The sequence below is a fragment of the Odocoileus virginianus genome, chromosome 6, assembly GCF_023699985.2.
Source record: "Odocoileus virginianus isolate 20LAN1187 ecotype Illinois chromosome 6, Ovbor_1.2, whole genome shotgun sequence".
Taxonomy (NCBI): domain Eukaryota; kingdom Metazoa; phylum Chordata; class Mammalia; order Artiodactyla; family Cervidae; genus Odocoileus; species Odocoileus virginianus.
The window spans coordinates 9927856-9947252 of NC_069679.1; the positions used below are offsets into that span (position 1 = coordinate 9927856).

General features: G+C 47.7%; 1 long non-coding RNA gene across 1 annotated transcript in view; it reads left to right on the forward strand.

Moving 5' to 3' along the window:
• The window catches only part of LOC110129243 (uncharacterized), a 47045-nt gene extending 34972 nt beyond the window's left edge, over positions 1–12073 (forward strand). Inside the window, exons 5-6 of the long non-coding RNA XR_011488161.1 lie at positions 1451–2941; positions 11799–12073. This is a non-coding gene — a long non-coding RNA (uncharacterized lncRNA). The remainder of the gene's footprint in view (positions 1–1450; positions 2942–11798) is intronic.
• The last annotated feature ends 7324 nt before the right edge of the window (positions 12074–19397 follow it).

Here is a 19397-nt window from a genome sequence, read left to right on the forward strand (position 1 = left end):
CAGATGACTGTCTCCTAGCTGATTATCCTGTGCCATACATGATCATATATCTCCGAATGTATGCGTATAGCCTCAGGAGAAGAAGTGCTGCCATTTTCATTGTACAGATGGTCAGGGAGATTTTCAGAGATTTATCCCCCCAAGATCATGTATCCCCCCAAGATCATGTAGCAAGCAAGGATGAGATGTCAGACTTGAACTCAGATCCTTTGACTCCAAGTGATGGACTTTAAAGCAAAAGAGCACAGCTATTCTGGGCACTAGAAGCTAGGCCTGAAATCAGTTCACACGCTCCTTGGTTCCTGAGGAACTTTCACTTTCAGCCTGCACGCTTGTGTAGGGGGAGGTGTTACAGGAAGGGGAAAGCTCTGAACCGCTTCTAGGCAAGAGGGGTTTTCTTGGGAAAAGCCACAGACCAGAGGATAAAATGCTGGAATGTAGGCCTCAACTCTTTGACCCACACTTCGTGTCTGTGAAACCTCAGCTTCCTCATCTGAAAATGGGAGGAAAGACATTGATATCCACCTTAAAGGATATCTGTGAGGACCCAGCAGAGGATGGGATGAAAATGTTTGGAAAACCCTATGAAAGCTGAGGCTCTCATTTCAAGTAGCAATGCTTCAGTTGCAAGTAACAATAGACAGCTCCAGGGGTTTTACCAGCCAAAGTTTTCTTTTTCCCATGAAATAAGAAGTCCCTGGTGAGTCGTATAGGGCAGGGCAGAAGGATAATAATGCCACGGAGGGCCTGGCTTCTTTCTGTTTTTCTGCTCTAACTTCATCCACACGCAGTTATGTTGTAAACACAAGATGGCTATGGCACCTCCAGGCCTCATGTTCAAGTTCCAGGCAGGAAAAAGAAGGGAGAAGGAGAAAGAGCTGGTGCCTATAGTAGGAGTGCAAACATTTTCTTAGAAATGCCATAACTCACTGGCCAGACTGTAATCAAAAGGCCAGCTTCTATACACAGGAGCCTGGGGATGTGAGGATTTGTGGCCAGGCACACCATCACTCTGATCAAATCCAGGGTTTGAATGGAAAAGGAGAAGCCGGAATCCATGATGGATGGAAGCTGGCGGGAGTGCCTGGTATAGCTCTGCCACTGCGATGGGTGCTAAATTCACAGCGGTCTTTTACATTCAGTCGCTGGGTTGGAGTGAAGGCAAATCAGTAAATCCTTTGAGGAAATAATGAAATGAGAATGGGGAACAGAGTCAGGCTGGGGACAAGCAGAAGGGTGAATGCTGCTGCAGGTCTGGGAGGCTGAGGGATAGAGGTTCAGTGCCCCCTCCCTCCACCCCATCCTCTTTTTCATTTGTTGGGTTTCATGAGTCCCGTTGACTGGGGCTGGGAGAACTGAATCCGGGGAGCTCATTTCTAGCCACTGTGTTTGTATATGTCTCCACCCGAAGATGTCTAACCACAGACTTCCTCTTGACTCCTGGCAACAGAGAGAAAACAAAACCACAGCAGCTTTCATTGCTGAAAACACAAAACTGACTCCTTTGCCTAATAAGCCCAGATGGAAGGGCTTTATTTCTGGGAGGAAACGCTGAAGTCTCCAGTTCAAGGAGCCTCTGGTGGGCAGTCAGATTGCCACAGACTGAAATGTGATGTCCAGGCGGAAGGCAGCCACTAGCCCAGGGCTCAGGAGCCCAGGGCAGGGGCCATGTCACTGACCAGTGTGGCCTGGCCTGACGGACCTGCTTGCAGAGCTGGGCCCTTCACCCAGCCCTACAATCCTATTTGTCTCTCCAGCCAATTTTGATTTTATGGAATCTGTATATTTTCTTTTCTCTTATTTTCCATGTTATTAATTTCAGCTATTGATTAACTCCCATTTCATACTTGCTTTTTCTGTTTGCTTTTCTCATTTCTTATGATGTATCTTCAGGTCTGTACATATTCCCCCTGAGCTGAGCTTTTTTTCTCAGATCCCGTAGGTTTTGGAAATAAAATGTTCCACTTGTCATCTCTTTCTAGATGATTTTTAATTTCAGTTTTAATATTTCTTTTGATCCATGGGTTATCTAGAAGAATGTTTATTAATTTCCAAGTAGTTAAGAATATTTTCAGCCACATCATGTTTTGTATTAAAAATTTTTGGATTATAGTAATTGACTATGGCCTGTTAAAACCTCCAATTTTAAATTTAAAAAAATTTCTTTTTCTTGTGTCCAAGTATGTGATCACAGTTTTTAAATGCTCCATGGAGAAGGGAGAGCTGAGCTGGTCAGATTGATACAGAAAAAAAAGTTGAGTTTCAAAATGTCCTGTTTCTGAAGACACATGGCCCAGTTTGAAATCTCTGTCCCTTTCAGCTGCGTGTCTGTCCATAAACAAGACAGAATTTTTCTGCACTTATTTTCCATCTTTAAAATGGGGACATTCCACCTCCTCGCCTTGCTGTGATGATTGTTATGAGATTATGTATGTAAACATGCGTGGCACAGAGTAGGCACTCGCTAAATAGAAACATTGCTGTTTTTGTTGTTTTGCTATTTTTGCAGAAAGGGAGGAACCTTTTCTGTCTGTGCCCCGAGCTTTATTCCTAACCCAGGACTGTGGTTTAAGCTTATTGTGGGGACTAGAAGGAAAGAGGAAATGGATGGCTCAAGGCAGCCATCACCCTCCCTGCAAGGGGAGGGACCTGTAGCCCAGAAAAATGGGGCCACTTGACCCAGGAAGCACAGCCCTTTGTGGGCAAAGTCAGGCTTCAAACCCAGGCCTCAACGGTCCCTCCCCCTCTGCTGGCAGCTGCTCTAGTTTCTCTCTTGAAAGAAGAGACAGTTGACCGAAGGTTGGCCTCTGAAATGCAGGGAGGACTAGAGGCAGTGGTCGGGTGACAACTTCTGGGCTTGTCACATTACACCGTCATCGTCTGGAAGAGGAACTCCGAGGTCAGGAAGTTCCAAGGAAAGATGCAGAAAAAGTCTACATGGGTGGGTGCTCTGGTCATCACTGTTTCTTTGCTCAGTGGGGATGGGGGGAAAAGCTAGGCTTGATCTGCGGGAGGGCACCCCAGGAGGTGTTTGCACGCCCCTGAGTCTTAGTCCTTAATGACAGTCTGCCATGCTGCCCTAGCCCTGATACTGACCCCAGCAAAGGCTGGTCCTCCCTGGGACCCAGTCTTCTTTGCAGGAACTATCAGGGGCAGGAGTCCGATGTTATTGACCACGGTGGCTCGGCTCCATGGATATGCTCATGGAAACTGGAGGGACTGGGGTACAGCTTGAGCTGCACTGTGGAGGCTTAATTAAGAAGTAAGGCAAAATGGGATATGGGGTTGGCTATGCCCGCCAGCTGACATCTGAGACAGGCTGGCACTGTGCCCTGGGGCACACAGAAGGCATGGGACCTTCTTTATGGTGGGAGGTTGGGGAGGGGAGGGAATTGCAGGACAGGATTACAAGGTAGAGGGTGGCTGAGTTTTCTTATTGGGGCCAGGGCATTGAGCTTAGAAGAAAAGGACCACTTCTTGGTCAAGGATTCCCTATATCTGGAAGCATCATGTAACTATGCTGTGCATGGACCATGAGCAGACAAGGATATAGACACAGCAGCGCATGGCTAAAGCACATATGTGGACATATCTGGTGAGCCAGTCTCTGACCTTAGACATGGCGCATGTTGTGGGTAAGGGCTTGGGATTACGGGCTGATTCTAGTGGCTCTTCCATTTGCAAATTAAAATACATGGCTCCCTCATGATGATTTCCAAAATTAAGTCAGTGTGTGCAAAAGTGCTTTCAAAAATATCACAAATACAGAAGAAAGTTGTGGTGTATAGAATTTGGTTAGAAATGCTCGCTGATTCTCTAATCTGCCCACAGCCCTTTGTTAGAAGCTGTACAGGAATCAGGTGCAGTTAGGTCTTAGGCTTTCTCAATTGAAATGCTTCACAAACATCATCTTCCCTCCTCCTGCCTTCAACACACTTTAATTATGCACCTAGTATATACCAGGTTTTGGCAAGGAGCTGAATAGTGATCACTGTCTACTAGGAAGAGACATGAGCAAGTGGGTGGGTCTGAAGCCCAGGACTGTCGCAGTCAGACGGAGGCGTTCTGTGGGCTCGAGGCAGGAGGCCACAGGCAACAAGCCCGGGAAGGCTCCTGGAAAGCTTCAGGTGAAGGGGGACATGGAGGTGGGTCTTGATGAAGCAGCCAGAATGGGGAACCGAGTCCTCACGGGGAAGCAGGGCAGAACAAACAGCACGCACGGAGGCATGGAGGTGTGAAACTCATGTGTACCAGGGAATCAGTGAACCTCACCCCTCTGCGCCTCAGGGCTGTTGTCTCTAAAATAGGGATAGGTGACGAGCATTCTCTTAGGAATCTATGTCCTTGGTTGGAAGGAATAGCCAGAAGGTGGCATGGGTGGGTGGACAGAGGCCAGTTTACACTGAACCTGGCACTGGAGAGACCCAGAGAATAAATTGTGATCCTAGCTGTTGCAGAGCCCACAGTATCTTCTTAGACGTCAAGGAAGGGAAATTTGGTCTGAGTTTTGATACATTAAGCAAGGCCAGGAAATATGGGAGCACATGGGAGGAGCCTGCAGCCCAGTCTGTGAAGTCCTGGAAGCAATGTGCGTGGAACTAGTGGTCTTCCTGAAAGTCAAGAGGAAATGAGCGCAGCAGAGAAGGAAGCACAGGAAGTCCAGGCAGAGGGAACAGAATCTGCAAAGGCGTGGAGGTGAAAACCGAGACACGAACTAGGAACTTGTCGGGGTTGGGGGGCGATGGGGCTGCAGGAAGTGGACATGAATGCTGTGTCAGGGAACTTGGACTTTATCCCTTATGCAGCAGGGAGCATTTGAGAATAAGAGGCATAAACGAAAGGATTACTTAGGCTCTGCCACCAGTAAGGCAGTTGTGAGTGGGCCAAGGGGAGGCAGGTTGCAGAAGCCCTAGACACCAGCATGTCTAGGTGGGGCCTAGCATGAGCACCATGCAGCTTCCACGCTTCCCCACACAACCCTCCCTCGATCCACAGAGAGTGGGGTCCAGGGCCCTGAGAACTCCCTGGCAGGGCAGGGTCTTCAGAGCAGCCCTCTGGGAGGATTCTTGTTCAGTCACTAAGTCATGTCCGACTCTCTGTGACCCCCATGGACTGCAGCACGCCAGGCTTCCCTGTCCTTCACTATCTCCCAGAGTTTGCTCAAACTCATGTCCGTTGAGTCAGTGATGCCATCCAATCATCTTATCCACTCTAAGGAAACCCTCCTTGAATCCTGATGGTCTAGCTGGGGCCCCTTGGATGCAAAGGACTACTGTTTGCTCAAGCAAAATGATGACCTCGTGGGAAGGATATGGCTGTATTTAAAAAAAAACCCAAGGGTGAAAAATTCATCCCTGCCACTGAGGAACTAGAATCAGGAACAGCAAAGTCATGCCTGTATCTTTCCTGCCTCACCCTCCCAAGCTTCTCTTCCTCTTTTTTCTTTCCATTTCCAGCGAGCTTCCTCTGTTAGCAGGAGCACAGAGCTGCCTCAGTTCCTGCTTCCCACTGCCCAGTATCCCATAGAGGTGGAGGAGAGGATCTGGGTCCTGAGCTCCCACGGGAGTGTCTGATTGGCTGAGATCAGGCAGCAGTCTGGGGGCCTAGGGGTAATGCCCCCAAACGGGATGTCTCCTGGACAGCATGGCCCCAGAGCTCCAGCGACCCCCAACCATGGGGGTGTCGGGGGTGGTTCTTAGGAGAGGGGTACAGGCCCTGGGTTAGCCCCTAAAGGTTGTCTATTCTCTGTAGACCCTACCTTGGAGACTGGCGGTGGTTTGTTGCTAGGTCGTGTCTGACTCTTCTGACCCGATGGACTGTGGCCTGCCAAGTTCCTGTCCACGGGATTTCAGGCAAGGATACTGGAGTGGGTTGCCATTTCCTTCTCCAGGGTATCTTCCCAACCCAGGGATCAGACCCAGGTCTCCTGCATTGCAGGCAGACTTCTACACTGCAGGCGGATTCTTTACCAACTGAGCTACGAGGGAAGTCCCACATTCAGTAATGTCCGTCAAAGGGCATTTGGGGGAGGTGCCCTCAAGATACACAGTGGCTGGAATCCACATAGACCTCAATTTACCTCTTCAGAAAGGGAGACAGAGACAGGGAAAGTAAAACTCAGGAATATCGTCATGTTTGCTAGGTGAAGTGGATCAACTTAGAAAGATTCTCGGGGGAGCTGGTCTTGGGGTGGGGGCTGAGCTCCTCGGCTGCAGGCCTGGAGAGCAGGTTCAGAGCCCAGGGATGCCTTCGGAGGGGCAGCTCTTGGAGGAAGCAGAGTGGCTTGGACTGGAGGCTAAACAGGGAGTGGCTAGCAGCCCGGGGCTGAAGAGGGGCCTGGACTTCTGGGGGGAGTGGGGACTGGAGAGTTCCTTTGTTTCCAATGCCTCTAGGCTTTACCACGCACTTGAGGGACCAGAAGCCACTTATTTGATTGTTTTCCCCAAATTTGAGGATGCTTTCCCCATTCCCCTTCTTACCTGTTGCCAGAAGCTGGCTTTCTGTGACTTCTTGTAAATTGAGAGGATCTACAATCATTTTTGTAGAGAAAGGTTTCCTGGAAAAGTCAAGGAGGGCAGCAGTGGCTGCTGGGGGGTGAGCATGGACTCCTGGTCCCGCGCTGGCAGCCCACCTCCCAGGGGAGGATGTCGCAAAGCAGTTAAGCCAGTGGCCTCTGGTCTCTGCATCACCAGGTTCTGCTCCAGCCACTGTTACTTACCAGTTAAGATCTCAAGCAATTTACTTAAACTTGCCAAGTCTCTGTGTTCTCATCTGTGAAATGGGAACAATGAAAGCCCAAAGGGAGATTGTAGCTCGAGGATTTAATGGGCTTCTATAAGAAAGCTCTCAGCATGGTGTCTGGATGGACTCAAAGCTGTTAATAATTTCAGTGACTATTGACTCTACTTTGACAGCCAGAGTAGGACCTCAGCCCAGTCCTTTGCAGTTTCTTTGTTGGTTTTCAGTGGACAATTATAATGCATTTGATGTGCTAGCCATCCCTGCCTCCCCAGGATTTTCTGAACTGCCCCCAAGTCTTAGCCACCTCTGGGATTTCACTCCTCTTTTGAGGGCAGCCTGGCCCAGATGTCATCATTTCCCAGGCGCAGCTCCCATCTGCCCTTCTTCATGATAGCTTGCTGTGGACCTGGGAAAGAATATACCTCTCCCCCTCCTACTCTCTGGACTTCCCAGGTGGTGCTAGTGGTTAAGAACCCACCTGCCAATGCAGGAGACCTAAGAGATGTGGGTTCGACCCCTGGATTGGGAAGATCCCCTGGAGGAAGACATGGCAACCCACTCCAGTATTGTTGCCTGAGAATCCCAAGGACAGAGGAGCCTGGGGGGCTACAGTCCACAGGTTTGCAAACAGTTGGACAAGACTGAAGTGATTTAGCACACACACACATCTCCTACTCCCCAGGCTCAGAATCTCAATGAACCTCTGCTAGAGAGAGGCAGCATCCTGCCACACATGACAGTGCATCTCAGAGGTGCCAGTTCAGTGCTCGTCTCTACCTGTGTCACCTGGACTTGTCTGTGCCTCCGTTTCCTTGTGCATCAAATAGGGAAATTACAAAGATCGCTTTTGGCATAGGGCTGTGAAAAGCTGAAACATACAATACCAAAGACACCTACCACTTGACACCTAGGAAGGGCTCGCTAAAGGTGAGCTAATTCTATAACACAGTCTTCAAAAATGAATTTTAATGGCTGTGGCATCTTCCATTGTGTAGGTAGATCATGATTTATCTAACAACCCCCTTGTTGCTGGGCATTTAGACTGTTTCCAATCTTTCATTCTTATAAATAATGCTGCAGTGAACATCTTGCATATAAATCTTTCTGTTTATTTCTGATTGCTTCCTTAGAAGAACTTCCCAAATTTTGCTTGTCTTAGAACAAAGTCCTGTCCTCCCTTGACTTTTCAATGATGCCCTTTGAAATAAAAGTAAGCCTATTTTCCTTCAGAGAAAGAAACATATGGAACACATTAACCAAGAGGTGGCCCAGGAGGAAGGTAAAAATCGGTTCAAGATGGGTTTGGATCCATTCAGAATGTCTGACACACAGTCAGTTATAAAGTGCCCCTCGAGCCCCCTTCCCAGAGGAGAGGCAGCGTCTTGATCCTCAGGGACCGCTGCTTGCTTTCTTTGAGGCGATTCCAAGGGGCTTTGATGTTTTCGGCATTGGAAAAGCAGCAATGACAGATCAATAAATGAAGCCAGAGTTTGTGGGCAGTACAGGACTCCTCCAGCCAGTAGGGGGCGATTATCATCTATCTGCCAGCCAGTTGGGCTTTAGTGGATTTCTTGCTAAGGAGGACTTGCTTTGTTGTTCTCAAAACTTTGGCTTACGTTTTATGTTTCGCCTGCTTTTCTTCCCTTCCTCCCCACTTTGCACTTTTCAGATTCACTTTGGGTTCCCATCTATTTGCCCACTCATTTAGGAGAAACCCCTTGCATGCTTCCCCTCGGCCAGACATCAAGATGGTTTTCAGACACTTGAGCCCTAAGCACATGTTTTGGAAGTATGTTTGTTAAGTTCCCGCACATATCAAATTTACCAAAGCTCATCCATATTCTGCATGAAGTATATTTTTTTCTGTTAAAAAAATTACTTTTCTAACCTTGCTTTTGAAATTATTTGGCCACAGTAATTCATTCAATTTACACTTGGCTTTGACTTCTCAGCCATGATCGGGGTACTCAAGAAGTCTTGCAAAGTGAGAAAATCTAACCTACACATCATTGTCAAATATAACAAAATTTTTATAACTACCCAATGAAACCATTAATGAGGTTGATGTAATGTTTTGTTTGGTAGATGTTTCATTAAACTTTTATTCATTTCTATTGCAAAGTTTTCCCTTTAGGTCTTGGATCCAATCATTTTGTTTTGGGTATCAAACGCTTTCAGAGGTCTTGCAGTTGTTCTCAGGCCCTATAGTGCCTGGTGGCTAGCAGAGCCCTGTCAGGCTTGGAGATGGAGCAGACAGACTCAGTCCAGTTTTCACAGAGTTCCCAGGCCTTTGAGTGACAGATAAACTATTGTCACAAAAGAGTTAAGTGTTGATGTATAGGAAAGTATCATCTCCCCTAAGTCTACTTGAGGCAGGAGGGGGTCACTGAAGATTTTAGGGGTCAGACATGGCCCAAGCCAGAATGTCAATAGCAAACAGGAGTTTTCTAAGCAGAAAGGAGGAATCGTAGGCAGAAGAAACAGCACATTCAAAGAGACCGGCCTGGGAAAGGACCAATCAGTGAACACTCGTTGGTCAGGACTTAGCTGACCACCCAGCTCAGCCCATGCTCTTCTCCAGGCCCTTCTTGTTCAGACCAGCAGCACTGGTATCATCTGGGAGCTTGTCAGGAAGTGCAGAGCTTCAGACCACCCATCGAGGACCCTCGTATCAGAACCTCCATCTTGACGGTATTCCCAGTGATCCATGGCCACACCAAGATCTGAGAAGCTGTCTATAGTGTCAGCTGGATCAGAGACAGAACTCCTGCAGGGACTGGAGGTGTGGGAGATGGGAGGTCTTAGAGAGGTGGCTGGCCTAGGGAACTGCAGCCTGAATAGAGCTGCAGTGGTGCTTCAAGTTGTTTTCAAGTTTGGCCTGAAAGTTCATCTCTGAGAGCCCCACTTCCTTGTTGGAGGGTTTTCCACTTAAGAGATTTCCACCCATGGGGTCTGCGCTGTCCCTCTCATTGGCTGTCGCTCCAGACAGCCTGTCTTGCCTTCTGGCTGCTGGGCCAGCGTCCCACTGATTACCTAATAGACTGTACATTGTGTGCACAATTTATTTCTGGGAATAACTGATCATGTTAGGATGAGCAAGGGGAGGTATTAGCAAGAGAAGGGAGAATAGGCATCAATCACCAGGGGAAGAAAACCTGCTAAGAACAGTTAATTAGATGTTTCTCTGATGTAGCTTTTTCAGCATAACTGTCTCTCTGGCTGTTGTTGGTTGACCACCTCCCTCTCTCGCCCCCCACACATGTCTGGGCTTTTGGATGAGTGAGGGGTAGTGGAAAGAGCTCTAGACTGAGCCAGAAAACTCAACTTCTAGACCAGGTGGTCTTAGGCCAATCACTTCTCTTGGGGGACTGGATTTGAATTGACTGTAAAATGAGAAGGACTGGATCTATGGTTTCCAAACATGGATAATATCAGAATCACCAAAGATACTTACAAATATAGTTTCCAATGTTGCATCTCCCCAGTGCTGATACAGTAGGTACAGGGGGAAGCCAGGAACCCTGTTGTAACAGGCGCCACATATAACACTGATACAGCTGGTTCAACGGGCAGCTGGGAGCCACTGGGTTGGAAAGACAAGCTCAAAGCTCCTGTCCAGCTCTGACAGTTTTAGATCATTGATAAGGATGGATTTTCCCATAATTGCTTACAAAGCATCAGTATAGTCTTGTGGAAAAAGAGGCGAGACAGGTAAGAGGCCCATCTTCTTCTCTTGACTCTGTCACTAATTCACTACCTGATAACACTTCCTCCTAGAGCCTCACTTAGCCTACCCACACACCCACTGGCAATGTCACAGTGCTTTTATCTGAGCACCTGGGGAGATTTTAAAAGCACAGCTGCTAGGTCCTCTGTTTCAATACATCTGGGGTGTCTTAGGATGGTATATGTTTAAAGTCTGCCAGGTAATTCTAAAGATCAGTCAGCTTGGTAAGCCAATGACTTGTCCAAAGGCATTGCTTGGTAGGACAACTGATGCATCATGAGAGGGCTGCATCCAGTTCAAAGAGGCCACCACCATGCTGGCAGGAAGCATGGAATGTGAAAAGACCCAGGCAGATCCTTACTCATCACTTAGCCTCCAAGTGAGCCTGGACAAATCCTGCCAGTGGAGGACTCCGCGGTGGCTCCAGAATGAACAGAAGACTTGTGTTCAACCCTGGGGCTGTCACTAATGGGGTAGCCCTCGGGCAAGTCACAGGCGCAACCTGTAAAACAGAGTCAACGGTAACTCCATCCTCCCAGACCAGCCGGAAAGATTAAACTGAACAACTTGGAGGCTGTGCTCTAGGAGTGGCCGTGCTCTGTGCAGACTGTCCACCGCCTCCTCGCTGCCCTCTGGCCACTTGCACTGGGGCCAGTTGGAACCAACCTAATGGGAGTGTTAATCTCTCTCCCTGCCACTGAAAGCATGACATGGAGAGGGTCTGCTGGTGCACTGGGCCAGGAGGCCAAGGTCCAGTGAGGGAACAGACACCAAGCTACTGGTGGTCCAGGTGGTCATTTCTGGAATTAATCCTCACAGCCAGCTGCCTTGCCCAGTGCTTTTGTGTTTTCTCCAACCTTTTGGAGCTTTGTTCGGTACCCCTAGTTGGTCAGCAGGGGCCTGAATGCTGGTTAGCCAGTGAGACTGAAACCAGTTCCAATGGGGATGAAATTTCCACATCTGTCACTTTCTCTCCATCTTCTTCCTCATCCCCTGAATCCAGGACACCTCCAAGGGACCATCTCCTCAGGGCAGCTGGAGGGGTCCTCTTAAGATATATTAAATCAGATCAGATCATTAATGTGGGCTGGCTTCCCCTTCTCACTGAATAAAATCCCAACTGGTATGGATGGAATATCCTGGAATGTCTGGTCCATCATGGGTCAGGGCAGCATCCAATTCACACTTCTTCCCCTGGTTTACATGGACCCACACAACCTGGCCATCTATTTCTCAACTCGTGTCTCACTACCTACCCTTACTCACTTTGTGAGGCAAAAGAAATGCCATGTGTTCTCCTAACCTGTTTATTATCCTCCTTGTCATGTAGCTGGACTCTACCCTCAGTCCCTCTGCAGTCGGGCAGCACCATGTGCTTCAGTTCTGGTGAATGGAATATGAGCGGAAGTGACATACACCACCTCCAGGCTCGGCCTCCAGAGTGTACAAGGAGCCTTTCCTCTTTGCTCTTGGCTGCAACTGGAAGATACAGTGGGTAATTCCAAGGAGACCCTAGAGCAAGGATCCCCAACCTCTGGGATCTAATGCTTGATGATCTCAGCTGGATCTGATATAATAATAGAAATAAAGTACACAATAAATAAAGTGTGCTTGAATCATCCCCAAACCATCCACCTCACCCTCGGTTCATTGGAAAACTGGTTCATCCACAAAACTGGTCCCCGGTGCCCTCAAAGTTTGGGGACTGCTGTCCTAGGGTATGGCAGAACAGCTAATTAGGAGTTTAGGTTTTGGAACACTGAAAGACTACCCACCTGATGGGCTCTGATAAGAAGGAGGAATAAACTGTTACTGGCTGAAATCACTAAGATTTGGGCTCACTAGGTGTGCTCTAGCAACTAGCATCACTCACCCTGACTAATGAACTGTGCTCCAGGCACAATGTCCTGTGCCTGGAATGTGTTCAGATCCATTCTGCTTCTCCCATACTGTTCCCCTTGCTCAGAATGCTTTTCTCTATTACTCCTCACATGACTTCTCGTTAGCCTCTAGATTTTCATTTAAAAGTCACCATCCAACTCTCTATCCTATACCTGAGTTCTTGTCTATTATTTTAAATAGAAGTTTTACAACCTGTGTTTTGTTAAAAATTTCATCTTTCTTGGTGTTTCCCCCCGCTAGAATGTAAGCCTCCAAGGGCATGAATCAAGTCTGTCTCATTCCCCTATGCCAAATAACGTGTCTGACAGAAAACAGTCACTTAACAACTATTAGCTGATGGATTAAATGAATGAATGAACCAATTATGTACGATTCAGTTCAGTTCAATTCAAATATTTACTGGATACTAACTTTGTGCAAGGAACATGTAATGCAGTCTCTACTCAATTGTCATTAAATCCTAGTGGGCAGGTAAGAGTATTATCTCCACTTTCTATAGAAGGATCAAGAGGCGGTGCTAGCAACCATACACAGATCCTCCAGTCACCAACACATTCTGGAAAGGTAGGCACCATTAGCTGCATTTTATAAAAGGAAAAACTCATGCTCAGACAGACCAAATCTCTTCCCCAGGGTCATGCATCTAATGAGGTCATTGAACTGGGTTTGAAATTCTGGCCCAGGGGGAGGGGATGGAGGAGCAGTGGGACACTCCTTCTCTTACATTCTTCCTGAAACCTGACAGCCTCATTAGAAATCCCCAGGGAGTATCCCAAGAGTGGGTAGAAAGAGAGACATGGAATATCCCTAGAGTCCTTTGAGTTTAGTTTGCAGTGGGGTTTCATTTTAAATGCAGGACCATTTCTCCTGCTGAGATGCCTTGGATTAGGGGGTGCCATTTTGCATCCGGGGAATGCAGTTTCTGTGCCATGTCTGAGCCTGGCTGGGCTGACCACCACAGAGAAGCCAGAGCCAGGAGCCCCCAGGTTCACGTGGGGAGAGCAGCCGGAGCAGCTGACGGGCAGAGAAGAATCTGTGATTAATTATGGCAGATGAAATTATGAAGTAATGGATCCTTTCTGAGGGCTGTGTGAGCTGAAGCGTCTCACTCTCTGAAACCATTTGGAGACGGCACAGCCCCTTCTGAAACCAGCAGTAAACTCCAAGGGCCACAAAGTTCTGTGACTTGGCAGGCTGGGGATTGGATGGCACCTAGAACTCATGAAGTTTCTGGGGTGGGAGCTAATTAGGGTACAATTTTTCAATTACAGAACACTGAGTGAGCATCTCTCTGGTCCCCCCACACCATCCCTCAATGTCTACACTCTATTTGTCCATTTTCCTTTATTTCTTAATCATTTGATAATATGACAGCAATTATTTGTCATTTGGAAAAGAAAATTGCCCCAGAATTATTGTTTGCCTCTTGAAACCCCAGCTCTTCTGCCGAGATGGTGACATTTGATAAATGTTGGGCATGCCTGCCGCCCCTCCCCCGCCCCCCACCCAGGGTTGGTGTGGCAACAGGAAAACATTAGCCTGTGACGGGGCCTGCTCTGATTCAAACCTCATTCAAATGCCATTTGCACAAAAGCTTGGAAAAGAGCAGGATCGAATTTAAAAGCTCCGCAGCCTAGAGCGCCCGGCCCACCCACGTCACCTAGGTTGAGATTACGGCACATTTGCTTTGGGAAATTTGGTCATTTCTCTGAGCTAACAAGCCAGCCTCAGGATCAGGAATGCGAGACAGAAATGGAGAAAAAGAAAAAAGGCAAAGAAAAGAGCAGCACCACCTACCACACCGCCCCCCCCCCCCACCAGAAATAGGCAAACTTAAATGACTTTGTTTAAATGTCATGGTACTCTCAACACCCTGTTCTCATATGTATGCAAGTTAATTAAATGGAAAAATGTCAAATTAGTCGCTTAAAATATTAATAGCAGGAATCATCCCAGATTTTAGAGCAGGCAGAATCAAGGAATGGAAGCTTTCAGGGCTTCACCCTTTTCTTGGTCATCCTCTGATGAAATAGGGCTGTTGATCATCCACGAAGAGATTGGTGGCTCTAAAAGGTTTGGTGGGCTTCTGGACTGGAACTTTCCAGTGAATTTGTAACCTACCATTGTCTCTGTTCCTCAGAACTCGCCAGGGGGCATTTATTTATCCACTTTGCATAGAGGATTTGAGGTCCCTAGAAACCCAATGATTAACGAATATGTCCAAATGGTCCGTTCTGGAGTTTGGGTAATTTGCCATTTTTTCTTTAGGTTTATGAAGGGTATTTTGGTTTAAGGAGCCCATTAAAATGCAAAATAGGAACTGATTGCACAAAAAAGGGTGCCAATGTTCTCCTTGCCAAACGTTGCTTCAGTACCAATGGGGTCCAGAGCCTGGGCTGAGCAAAATGGTTGGAAAAGGGAGAGTCACAGATGTGAGGGTTTTGTATGTGGTAGGGAGAGGCCCTGGGGCCCTCGATCCAGCCTTGTATTAGCACATGGGGAAGACAAAGCCCCAGGAAAACAAGGACTATTCCCAAAGCCACACAGCTATGGAGTGGTGAGTCAGGCTCATTCACTCCTGCAATCCCATTGCTACTCACCTCCTCCTGGGTCTTCCATTTGTTAGGAGAGGACAGGACACAGAAACACAGCACAGTGCCTGCTGCATGCCTAGCATTGCAGAAAGAAGAGCTGAAGGTACAAAGCAGGGATACGGGTGTCACGAGTTTTTACCTCTATCAGCCAAAGAACATTTTCTGTCCACCACGGCAGCCTTCTGTCAGTTTCTCTCTGCTTCAGTCAAGGCAGGCAAGGAAGGCAAATGCTATTTATTAAGAAGTCATGGCTGGTCCCTACATAACACACTCAAAATTATTTCCTATAATTTGGTCAGTTCAACTCTGATAGAACACATTACTGCTATTTTACAGACTGGGAGAATAGAAGACCACCAAGCAAAGAAAGCAGATGAACTGACTTTGTAATCCTACAGTAGGTGCTGGGGTATCCATTTACCAATAACTGCAGATTAGCAACAGAACTGGTAAATAAGAGCGGAAGGCCCAGTTACCAACAGTGGCATCCTCAGGAGAAGGGAGGAGATATTCTGAGATGTGGGGAAACAAATCCAGTTAATTTAGGGAAAACTTACATATTCTTACATAGGGCCTGCCTCAGTGGCTCAGACAATAAAGAATCTGCCTGCAATGCAGGAAACCCAGGTTTGATCCCTGGGTCAGAAAGATGCCCTGGAGAAGGAAATGGCAACCCACTCCAGTATTGTTGCCTGGAGAATCCCATGGACAGAGGAGCCTGGCAGGCTGCAGTCCGTGGGATTGCAAAGAGCTGGACATAACTGAGGGACTAACACTACACTTTCATATATTATTAGCCTTTTTTGTATCATTCAGGGTGATGAACTGAATAACATCCCCAAATGATCCACATCCTACTCTTCAGAATTTATGAAAGTTACCTCGTATGGCAAAAAGGACTTTGCACATGTGATTAATGATATGGGAAGATGATTCTGAATTATTCAGGTGGCCCCAATGTAGTAGCAAGGGCCCCTAAAAGAGGGAGGAAAGAAGATCAACATGAGGAGGAGATGTTGTAACAGAAGCAGAAACTGGAGTGATGGACTTTGAAGGTGGAAAGAGGGGCCATGAGCCAAGGAATATAGGTGACCGTTAGAAGCTGAAACAGGCAAGCAAGGGGTTCTCTTCTGGGGGTCTCCAGAAGCAACCAGTCCAGATGACACCTTGACTTTAGCCCAGTGAGACTGCTGGATTTCTGAACTCCAGAGCTGTAAGAGAATAAATGTGTGCTGCTTTTAGCTACTCAGTTTGTGATGATTTGTTACAGTAGCAGTAAGAAACTCATACAGTCAGTTACAGATAAGTAAACAACCATCTCAATTCTGCTTTCTTGTCCCCAGGCCTAAGGGTTGCCTGGGGCTGCTCAGGTTCTGATCAGAGCCGGTTTTTATTTTTTTGTTTTTTAATTATAGTTGATTTACAACATTGTGTTAGTTTCTGGTGTATAGTGAAGTTTTATCTCTCTATATTCTTTTTCATATTCTGTTCCATTATGGTTCATTATAGAATATTGAGGAGCTTCCCTGGTAGCTCAGATGGTAAAGAATCTGCCTGCAATGTGGGAGACCCAGGTTTGATCCTTGGGTTGGGAAGATTTCCTAGAATATTGAATATAGTTCCATGTGCCATATGGTGGGACCTTGTTGCTTACCTATTTCATGTATAGTAGCTTGTTTCTGTTAATACATACTCCTAATTTATCCTTCTCCACTCTCCTTCCCTTTTGGTAACCATAAGTTTGTTTTCTGTGTCTGTGCGTCTGTTTCTGTTTTGTATGTAAGCTCATTTGTGTCACATTTTAGATTCCACATGTAAGGGAAACTACTAATATATGGGGTTTGTCCTCCTGACTTGCTTTACTTTGTATGATAATCTCTAGGTCCATCTATGCTGCTGTAGATGGCATTGTTTCATTCTCTTTTATGGCTGAGTAAGTATTTGATTGTATATATGTAGCACAGCTTCTCTTATCTGTTGATGGACATTTAGGTTGCTTCCATGTCTGGCTATTGTAAATAGAGCTGCAGAGCTTGGTTTTAAGTCTCTCCACCAGCTACCTTCTGCGATAGCGGGTGCCAGGGCTGTGCTCTTTTCATGGCAGTGGTGAAAACTGGAGAGAAAGCTAGGGACACTTGCCATGCCTGTTTCGATTTCAGCTCTGAGACACCCCACTTCCACCCACCCTCCCCTGGCCACAGTCAGTCATGTGACCAAGCTGAACATCAGTGCGAACTAGAAATATACACAGCCTAGTCTAGTGGGACGCGCTGCAAGTTCGCATGGCAAAGAGCAAGGACATGTGACTCCAAGACTGGGGAGGTGGAGTAAAAAGCTGGGACCTGCCACACTTGGAAGCCTGCATGGGCCTGGTGTGAGCTCTGAGAAGCTCCAAGTAAACCAGCCTGTCTAGCTCTGTTAATACAGGGTCCCGCAGACTTCTTTGAGCACAGACTCCTCCTCCTCCATCTTACAGGAGTAATGTTTTGTCACAGACTCATGGAGACAGTTGATCTTCAGAAGTTCAAGGAAAGGGAAGGCACTGGACTTGACTGGGTCCAGAACAGATTCGGCAGTCAGTGAGGTGTTCCCCAAGGCAGAGCAAAATTGAAAAGTTTTCATATGAGTTAAAATCATTTTCCTTAAGGGATTCTTTCTCATGAGAATCTCATCAAATCCTCCATTTCCCCCTGGACCAGAAGAACCCAGTGTGGTATCTGTGTGTCGAAAGAACACAGCTGTCTCGGAGTCTGCTCTTCACTAGCCCAGGGGCTTACCGGAAGTGCCTCAAAAGCATTTCCAGGCAGCTTCCGAGGCCTGGGGCATCTTCTGCCAGCTCGGCTTCCTGCAAACATGCATGGATTGGAAACAGATAGAGGTGAGTGGGACAGGGTTCCTACCAGAGGCTGATCATCTCGGGCCTGCCTCTAGAGGTTCTCCTGGAATGGAGATGTCACTCAGTCTCCCTTCCTGTGAAGGGTGCAGGCATCTAGGCTAGACACAAGCTGAGGAGCGGGCGTGTGGTCCCCAGCATCGATGCTTCAACTCCGACTCGTGGGGTTGAACAGAGGCACTCAGCGTGGCATCTCACACTGACTCCAGGAGGCACCCAGAGCGATAGAGTGCCGCCTCAGACACACGGGGGCAGGGGGGGCTCCCCTACTCTGAGAAACCAGGGTGAGGACACGCTCTCCCTGCGCCCTGCCTGTCTCTCTGCTGCGAGGCACCGTGGCCCTGCCCAGGGAGGGCCGGCCCTCTGTGGGACGGTGACTTATTTGACACATTTAATTAGCCTATTTCCATGTAACATGTTTTAACGGTGGCCATTACAGCCTAATAAAAGGAAACAATAGTACCATAAATCCCAAGATCAATAGAAGGGAAAGTAGCGAGGCTGGAAGCGGCTTCCTCTGAAAGACCCAGAGGGACTTCAAAAATGAAATTCCCCTTCAATCTGAAGGACAAGCGGACCACATGTTTGCTGGCTTACTCACTGATTTGGCAGATATTTAGGGGCCCAGACCATAAATATGGTTTTGTTGGTTGGGAGACCAACAAAAAGAGACCAGACCATAAATACGGTTTTGTTGGTTTTGTTGGTTGGGAGACCAACAAAAGGCTTGGGCTAGTAGGGGAGAAAGACAGAATAATGGGACTGGCACAATTCAGCATGGCCAACGTTATGAACAGCAGCTAGAGGGAGAGACTTCCTAAAGGCAGAATATGTCAATGGATTTTGAAGGATGAACAGGAGTTTTCTGACTGGAGATGGCAGTGGGGCCGGACAATGCTAAGAGGAGGAGGAAGACTCAGGGGCAGGAGAGGGGTGTGGTGAGTTTGGGGACCAAAAAGAGAGACAGGAGCAGAGAGTGTAGATGTGGGGAAGGGAAGGTGTGGCTGGAGAGGTGTATGGAGGCTAGGGAGGGATGGGGAAGAGCCTTAAGTACCAAGCTCAGTGTTGGATTCTTTTGAAATCCAGAGAAGTTGGAGCAGATTGGAATGCACAGTAATCAGACACACATTCTGCAGAGAAGACTCTTTGTCCTGGTTCATTTGGGACCCCAGGGAACTGTCCTGGTATGCTGTAGCTTTGCAGGAGTCCTGTGTCCTGGTCTCCCAGGCAAACTTGGTAGGGCACCGTAGCTGCTTCTGCTTGTTTGTGAGCAGAAGTTTGTTTCAGCACAGTGGTGAGCACAGCAGAGCTCACAGGATTGAAGGCAGGGCTAGAGGCAGGACTGGAGGAAGACAGCGGAGGAGGGACTGATCCATTCACCTAGAATGAAGGCACCTGATTGGGAAACGTTTGCAAAGGTGTTTTGAGGGACACATGAGATGTTAACACTCCGGGTGGCTCCAGGAGACACCGCCACTCTCTGTGAGATACCATGCCAGTGTGGAGTGCACTGGTTAGCCTAGAGGTGGAAGCCTCATAT